Source organism: Balaenoptera musculus, chromosome 19 (assembly GCF_009873245.2).
Source record: "Balaenoptera musculus isolate JJ_BM4_2016_0621 chromosome 19, mBalMus1.pri.v3, whole genome shotgun sequence".
Taxonomy (NCBI): Eukaryota; Metazoa; Chordata; class Mammalia; order Artiodactyla; family Balaenopteridae; genus Balaenoptera; species Balaenoptera musculus.
This window is the reverse complement of record NC_045803.1, coordinates 49,865,361-49,874,644: the sequence shown is the minus strand read 5'-3', so window position 1 is coordinate 49,874,644 and position 9,284 is coordinate 49,865,361. Positions and strand designations below refer to the sequence as shown.

At 43.4% G+C, this 9,284-nt stretch overlaps 1 pseudogene; it reads right to left on the bottom strand.

Annotated features, from left to right (window-relative positions):
- Positions 1-8,341: 8,341 nt before the first annotated feature.
- LOC118884637 lies at positions 8,342-8,888 on the bottom strand (annotated as a pseudogene).
- Positions 8,889-9,284: the final 396 nt, after the last annotated feature.

The following is a 9,284-nucleotide window of genomic DNA, read 5'->3' as shown; positions in this document are numbered from 1 at the left end:
CCCCTGGAGGTGCTCATTGAGCTGACACTTTTCCGGTTTGAAAAAGGGAATCTGACTGATACTCACTGAGGTGTTTTTGACTTCACCGTGAGCTCCCCAGCCCAGAACAGAGCTCTTTGAAAATAGAAACTCTCCATGTTAGCCATATTTATGGAGGTGATCATTTTGCCATGTATACAAATGTTGAATTATTATGTTGTACACCTGAAACTGATACAATGTTATATGGCAATTAGACTCCAATAATAAAAAAGAAAATGGAAGCTCTCTCTTTTATTGTTGTTTTTTAATGTTCTGAAGCTTCTAGTAGGTGTGTGATACAATTTTTTTATAACTGAATAAATGATTCCTCTCAGTGTCGTTTCTATTATAAAAACGATTCAGAAATGGCAATGGCTCCCTTTGGCAGTATTTCAGATGGAGAGAAAGCCTAGAAGAGTAATTAGCGGTGTGCATTCTGGAGTCTAAGGGGGCACCCTCAAATCTGGCTCCCTACTCCGTAGACTCATAATCCTTGCCAATGCTGGAGCTCTTCTCTGGAAGGCACTTCTCCAAATTCTGCATCTGACCCTGCTCTCATCCTTGCTTAGCACAATCAGGCCCAAGTTCCTAGCCTGCCTGGGATACAGGGTGGTATTTCCTATTTGCTTTCTTTCCTCAGAAAAACAATTCAATGCATGGAACAACAACAAAAACGTAGCAGACACAAGCATTTTCGTTTGTAGTGGCAAAGTCTGGGATATATGCCTTCTATAACAATTAGGCTTCTTGTTGTTGCCTTCAATCTTCAGTAATATCTTACACCTTGACATGATTTCTGATGTGACATTTCCCTGCAGAGATGCAAGTTAAGACGTTGGTACTGACTTTGCATTTGAGAGGAAGTTGTTACCGCAGCACTTGCAGTTTAGGAAGATATAGGAAAATAAGTCATCTTTGCATGATTTATTCCCAAAGCCCATTATCACAAAATGCCCCTGATAATTCAGGTTCATATTAAATTTCTGCCATACAGAGAAAGGACAATTTGGGCAAATAAGTGCTCATTAAAATTTATTTCGAGGGAATATTTTCCATTAGCGTGTTTCATTATTTAAGAAGGAAATAGAAGCCTATGCAGTAATGCATAATGCTCACACCAACATGGCGTTTCAGATAAATTACATTTGGATAAGGGTGAACGTGTTTGGGTTTGGAAGGCTGGTTGATTCTAGCAGGTACTGTAGTTGCATAATTATAAGCCAGGTTGAAAGAAGTTGCTGAAAAACAAGGATGAACCCAAAGAAATCCATCAACAAGCCAATAAAAAATTATTCCATGCTGGTCTAATTTTTGTTCCCTTTGAAACTGAGGTTTGGGGCCTCCGTATCGGTGGGGCAGGCTTGTGTGCATTACTGTGAGTCTGTGGGTGGGTAAGAGGCTAGACAGGCAATACAGGGGCTGAGTAGAGAATAATGGGCACCCTGAGGAACACTGAGCCTAACTCAAGGCACCACACTTCATTATTTTTAAGGCAAAGGAAGGATGGCTTGGGCCAGATTCGGGGTTTGGCTCACCAGTGAGCAGCGATGACATTTCAATAACCACACATCTCTCTTAAAGAGCTGCATTTTCACTCACAACTGGGGCTTGATAATATTCTTTCACACAGCCTCAGGGAAGTTCTCAAGATGCCCTCTTTCTGCATCAAGGAGGTCCTTTGTGCAGACGCCTTGGATGATTTCACTTTCTCTCAAAACAGGTTCTGGTACCGATTCCCTGTGTGTGTGGGGATGTTCCCCACACCAACCAGTAATTCTTGGGACACCAGCTGCGTGTCTGACAATTCAACTCAATTCAGCTACTTGGAGGCTACGTCATATTCCACCAGTTAAGTGTTCAGTCCTACAAGACTGTCTGATCAGGCCTCCCAAGGTGGCTGTTGTCTCGCTCTCTGTACACCCCCTGCTTCACCGACACTCTACTCACGTGCCCGACCTTCCTATGTACTTACCCCTGCCCCAGCTAGTGATTGTTCTAATCTTTAGATCAGAACATCTCCACCTGTTAGCTTATCAAAGGGGCCGGGAGGGGCGTGCCCCTTTGCTAGTTTCCCTGGTAACCGATGAGCCCATCTGATGTCAATTCTCCCTATAAGTAGGAAGCTCCCTCTCCCCTGGGAGCAAAGACCTGCCACATCCTGCATGCCGCCCGAAGCACACGGTGCGAAGTTGCTCCAGGACCTTGCTGCAGATGTGTAAAGTCCCTCTAACCATTAAACCACTGATGTCTCTGTCTCTGACTCCAGGCTCTTTCTTCCATCTTAGAGCTGGGTAAGTACGACCTTGCAGGTCTACGGGGTGCAGCCCGGCAAAGACTCCTCTCCTTCCGTCTTCCTCCTTCCCGCCCACTTCGGATGCAAGTTGCAAGCCCAGGTGGTTATCTGTGCTTCTGACCTACTGGCTAGAAATCAGGGGTTCCCAAGAGCCCCTCCTTGGGTTCAATTAATTTGCTAGAGTGACTCATTGATTTTAAGAGAAACATTTTACTTACTAGATGAGCAGTTTATTATAAAAGGGTGTAACTCGGGAACAGCCAGATGGAAGAGATGCACAGGGCAAGGCGTGTGGAAAGGGTGTGGAGCTCCCAGGACCTCTCCAGGCCTGCCATTCTCCCAGAATCTCCACCTGTTCACCAACGCGGAAGCTCTCTAAACCCTGTCCTTCTGGGTGTTTAAGGAGGCTTCATTACCTAGGCATAGGCACATAGGCACGATTAATTAAATCATTGGCCATTGGTAATTGGTTCAACTTCCAGCCCGTTGTTCCCTTCCCGAGGTTGTTGGTGGTGGGGGGATACTGAAAATTCTAACCCTCTAATCACGTGGTTGTTTCCCCTGGCAACTAGCCCTCATCCCTAAGTTACCTAAGGGCTTTACAAAAGTCACCTCACTGACATAGTAAAAGACACCTTTATCCCTCTTATCACAGGAAATTCCAAGGCTGAAGACCAAATACATATTTGAAGAACCTCAATTAATACCAAGCCAAACAACTACAGAGAACACCACACCCAAGTACATTATATTCAAACTGCTGAACACCAAAGATAAAGAGAAAATCTTAACAGGGGTTGATCTAGGTGTGCATTTTGTTGTTGCTCTGGTTACCCTCAGTGGACCACCAGCTTTGAATTCTTCCAGTTTTGCCTTGTGCTTGAGATGGGGACAGGTTACCAGAGGTTTTCTCCATGTTCTTATGCCCTCCCTCAGCTTTAGGCTTTCCCTCTGAGCCAGAACCTCCGAGATCATTGTTCTGCATGCTCTTGCCCCATTCTGTGAGGTAGACAGTTGATTTTTGTAATTGATCCTCACTGGCCCCATTGAGGTGCGAAAGGTTATTCTCTGGTTTTTCTTCTTAAGCCTCAATCTTAGGCTTCTATTGTATTCCTGGGGCTCGTTGGTGGAGGTTACTCAGTGATTCTGCCACTTCTGCTAAAATAGAGAATTTCTAATGACCTGAGCCCACATGGTTTCCTGAGACTCTCCAAACAGTAGTGGGAGTTGTTCCCTCCTTCCTTTCCTTTGCTGCACTGGGTCTTTGCCTGTGTTCTAAGTTTGACAGTTCTTGCCACCCTTTCCTCAACAGCTTAATGCTTTTGTTCCATGGAGGAGGAAGATCTGGGTGGGGATTTAGGCTTTCTGAACTACCCTGTTCTCCATCTTTCTTCTAAGTACCCAGTGATGTCCACAAAGAATAACCTGTGAGTTGGTACAAACTCCCTTTATATCTGAACCTCCCAGGGGTTCTATACTCCCACACTTGCCTAAACTGGTCTTTAGCAAGTTGTTAGAATTTTTAGCTGAAGTCTTGCCCACTTGTGTGGCATATATGGCTTGACTTGGTGAAGAAAGTAGAATAATCTTACTCAAGGCAAAGTGCTATCTGTATCAAGCCTTTCTCTGATTCCGGGGAGTGCAACCCATGCTGGGGGAAGGAATTCTTAGCCAACCTTGGCCATGGGGTTAGTTCTCTTGGTCTAAACTCACTCTCTGCACCTAGCACCAATGCTAGACAACTACTGTTTTTAGTTAGTTCCTTTTTCGGGAGCAGAGGTCTGTGGCTCCAAGCTGTAGATAAATTCCTAAAACTGTGTTATTTATGTTATGATTTAGCAAATTATGTGCTCTTTAAGATTAAGTATGGTAATCCATTAAATTGCCCATGAAACTTCATAACCTGTGGATACATGCAGAGCAGAAGAAGTCTTCTCAGACCCTAATTAGGCACGTGTGCATTCAATAAGTTACCCCAAATCGCAACTCACACAGGCTAGAGCACGGCAACGGATCTTTCTGGGGGAAATGTATTTGTAAGATTTACTCTGAGGTCCAAACTTTAGAATAATTAATTTAAAAAAATCAAAAGGGGAAAGTACTTATCCTGGGAGAAGAGGGATCCCTTTTAGCACATTACCAGGACTTGTTGGCTGCTTATGTAATAGCCATTACCCCCATTTTGCTTTTTAAATATCCCAGGTTTTTCTCAGGTACCCACCTTCTTCGTTATGGTGAAGTTTAATCACATTAATTTCCCTTGCTAGGAATGGGTTTAGGAACAGACTTAGGAAAAATTATGACCCAGGAGGTGAGGGTTGTGTGTGTGTGTGTATATGAGGCAAAGGACTGCTGGGTGGGTTGCTAAGATTTATTTTTTGGAGGGGACATTGTGACAAAAGCCCTTCTTTAACTGGATTTTGTTGGCTGACACCTGGAGTGGTGACAGCCAATGTTCTAGAAGAGCAGCAAGAGAGAAAGAGCCTAGCTCCTTGATAATGTCATTGAGACACTAAAATACAAATAAAGCCATCATACAAATAAGCAATATAAATAACTAAATAATGAAATGATAGTATAGGTAACTTTAAAATATGAACCAACATTCTAATTTAATTTTAATTAAGAAGTATCTTATTTCCTGTAATAGTCAAATGAAGATATATCCTTAGTGTGAAAGATATATATAATATAAAAGTATATGGACTTAAGTGTGGACCTTTCTCTTTACCACAGTCTTCCTTTCCTGGGCCTGATCTTACTCACTTCCTGAGAGGTAACCGATGACCATTGTTGGGTATGTATCCTTTTCATTCTTTTACTTTGTACTTAAGTACTAATGTATGCTTACCTTTGCCCATATAGTTTTCTTTTACAAAATGGAATCATAGCACATGTACGTGTCTTCAATGTGATTTTTTTTTCACTTAATTTTAACGTCTTTAGGTTATATTTCCTAGTCATCACGTACAGTGTATATCTGTGTACATATGAAAGCAATTTAGTAAGACAGACTCCTAGAAGAGGGCTTGCTGTGTCAGAGGCTGTGCCTATTTAACTTTTGGCTGATATGACCAGATTGCTATCTGAATCAGCTTTAGCAAGTTATGCTCTCACCAAAAGTGTATGGGAAAAAGCATTTTATATTTCCTGGAAAACTTTTTGGAGGGCAAAAGACAATCAAACTAATAAGTTGTTTTGTGATAGGTATCAGATTTTACCTTTTTACACTCTTTGACACAGCCATTCCACTTCTAGAAATTAATCCTACAGATATATTACACAGGTAAATAAAGATAAAAGAATGGCAGATACAGCAGTACTCATAATCTTGAAGAATCAGAGACAACTGTGTCTGGCAAAAGGCAAGTCGTTCAATGAATTTTGATACAAGAGACTGTGTGCTTGAGAAGAGACATTTAACATGTCAAATAACCACCCAGCTCAGGGAATATATGTTCAAAGATCATAAACCTGAAAATCTAATGGTTTAGTTCCAGCTGTCTTGGGACAGCTCCATAAACATTTACCCCACTGGTAAAAGGTTAAGATCTAGCAAATGAGGCAACAAAATACAGGACTTCAAATTTATATTCTCAAGTGTTTTATTGTAATTTATTTAAAAGGCAAAAAATAAATAAACTGACCTCAGGATTTAAAAAATGAGTATCAAAATAAACCAACAGAAATTAGGAAGAAAAGTTAATTGACATGAAAGCTGTGAAAATTTAAAGTAGAAGTGAAAGCAGAAATGTTTGACAGGATACATGAAATTGTAGCAGATAACCTCCAGCCTCACCCAGTATCCATACCTGTCCTTTTATCCAGGAATAGAAGTTTGATTTTTTTTTTTTTTTTGAGCTGGAAATCTGCTCAGGCTGCATTCCTAGCACTCCCTTGCCTCATACTGTGGCTCTATGATTGATTCAGGCAGACGATACATAAACAAAAGCATGGTCAGGAACTTCTGGGAAGGCTAATAAGGGGCCTGAATTATTGGTGAAGTGATTCTTTTATCTTTCCCTTCTTCTGCCTGCTACTGGCCAGAAACACGAATCTGATCATTAGAGCACCACAGTTGTTGTGAATGATAAGATCACAAGGATGGAAGCTAGGCTGGGGAATCACAGCTTGAAGACTGTGTCTGGGTCCCTGATAATGCCAGAGTGCTAACACAACAGTCCCAGGCTGCACACCTCTGGACCTCTTTTACATGAGAGAGAATTGAACTTTTGTCTTGTTTAAGACACTGTTCCTTAATATTTTTGTGACATATAGCATGTTCCATGTTACATGATACAGAATACACATTTTTGTTTAAAAAGAATAATAGAATAAAAAAGGAAATTCCTGGCAAACGTAATTAAGAGGGAGAGAGAGAAAGAGAAAATAAATGTACAATGTTAATAATGAGATACATTACAGAAAAGCTTAAAGATTTATATTAAAGCATCTTGTACAAACTCAAGATAATAAATTTGGAAACTGAGAGAAATGGACAACTTATTATCAAAACATAAAACATCCCATTTGACCCAAAAATGATACAGAAAATTTGAATAGACCCATAACCATAGCTGAATTCAGTGGCAGGCTCAGATGGTTTTACTGCTGAGTTTAATCTCAATTCATAGATCATGTAATTCCTATGCTATTTAAATAACTGCAGTCCACAGAAAGAGATGAAACACCCCTAATTCATTGTATAAAGTATCATAAAGATAGCACACCAGAGAAAATAAGATGAATTTTGATTACAAATATAGAAGCAAATATTTCAAATAAACTATTGGAAGTCTGAATCCAGCTATCCATTTATAAAATTATGATATAAACAAATGGGATTAATTTCAGTAATGCAAGGACTTCAGAAACAAGAACTTTATCAACATATTTCATTATACCAACAAACTAAAGGACATCAATAGATGTTGAAAAGTTATTCAGTAAAATACAGAGCTACTGTGAATAACTGCAAAGAGTTGGATTAGAAGAAAGCTATTTAAACAAATGTGATTTACTAAAAATAACCAATGATTATTTTTTTAACAGTTTAGGCCCTTTCTTTTTTTTAATTAATTAATTAATTATTTATTTTTGGCTGTGTTGGGTCTTCCGTTTCTGTGCGTGGGCTTTCTCTAGTTGCGGCGAGCGGGGGCCACTATTCATTGCAGTGCACCGGCTTCTCGTTGTGGTGCCTTCTCATGTTGCCGAGCACGGGCTCTAGGCGTGCGGCGGGCTCAGTAGTTGTGGCTCCTGGGCTCTAGAGCGCAGGCTCAGTACTTGTGGCGCATGGGCTTAGCTGCTCTGCGGCATGTGGGATCTTCCTGGACCAGGGCTCGAACCCGTGTCTCCTGCATTGGCAGGTGGATTCTTAACCATTGCGCCACCAAGGAAGCCACAACCAATGATATTCTAAAGGGTAAAATAGTAGTGTCATTTACCATTAAAAACTGGAATCAGCACTACTCACTTCGCATATTCCTCAATTTTCACTTTAGCCCTTTGAGAAGGAGACTTAATATCCTCGTTTTCAAGCTGGAGAAAGTGAGGCTGAAAGCGGCTAAGGTAATTTACTCTAGCTAGTTAGCAGGGAGCCAAGTTTCAGGCAATCTGGTGCGGGGAATTTTTTCTTTCCCCTGCATCTAAGCCTGTTTATTTGGTTTCCCCTGACCTCTGCCAGCAGCTTCGCCCGCAGCTTCTGGAACCCAGGAGGCCCGGCCGCCCCCTGCAGACCCACGACATTGAGGTCCACGGGGTTGTCACGGTCAGGGGGGTCCACCACTTCCTTCCGAATCGGCCTGTCATACAAGCAAGGGTGGCCACAGCGCCCGGCACGGCATCGTCCGGGCCGGCGCGGGTCCCGGCGCACACGTGTCACTCACCGCGCATGCGCTGGCCGACGCGGTCCAGGACGTTGCCAAGTGCAGCAGGAAGCGAGTTGTAGGGCAGCCGTGAGCCTTTTCTCCCCCCGCGTGGGGCCTATCACGATGCGCGACAGCTGCGACAGCTCGGTTGTGTACAATCTCATAAAACCTTGGCCTCGGGGGCCAGACGGGAGCCGGAAGCTGGCAGCGCCTTGTCTTTGCCTGCGGGGCCACCCTAGGCCCGGCGGGGCGTCACCCGGGAGGCTCCCTGAGGCGGCCCTGGGCGTGCGGGGGTTGAGGGGCCGCTCACGGTGACCGCCTCCTTCTCCAGAGAGCGCCACGCCCAGGCCTCTGCTTCGGCCACTGCGGCCCTTTCTGCTCCTCGCACCGCGCGCCCCGCAGCCTCTCGCAGGCCTGGGTCCGCCAGGCCATCTCCTCCTTCGGGTGCAGATGTACCTCACGTTGGCTCACGCTCATCCAGGAAGCCATCTGCGGGGACGAAGGGGTCCTGGCAGGGCTGCGGAGACAGGCAGCAGCATCAGGTCCTTGACAGCATCCGGCCGAGGAATGTTCTGGGTTCCGTAGCCTGAGGCCGCTGTGTCCTCGTTCTCGCGGTGAGTGTGGACGGCCCCTGCCGTGCCGTGTTTCTTCCTGTGCCTGTTGATCCTCACAGTGGCCTCTTCTTTCCTTCCTGGCTTTTCCAGCATCGTCCCTCCCGCAGGAAAGGAACCAGAGAATTAGGTCTATTAATTTAGCCAGCTCTCTTTGGATTGGTGTTTTCATGCTGTATCTTTTTCTAGCCTTTTCCTGTTTATCTATTCCTTATGTTGAAAGTTGGTATTTTGTGGGTGACAGATAGTTCTTTATTTTAAAATTCGGTTTGACAGCCTCTTTTACTTGTAGTGTTTACACAATTTATATTTAATGTTATTATTGACCTGGTGGGATTTAAATCCAGCATCTTGCCTTTTGTTTTCTATTTGTCCCACCTGTTTTTGGATCCTTCCCCCCTCTTTCCTGCCTTCTTTGGGGTTAATAGAGTATTTTTTAAAATGCTGTCGTTTTGATAAGCTCACTGTGTATCCAGATGAATAAACTCTTGT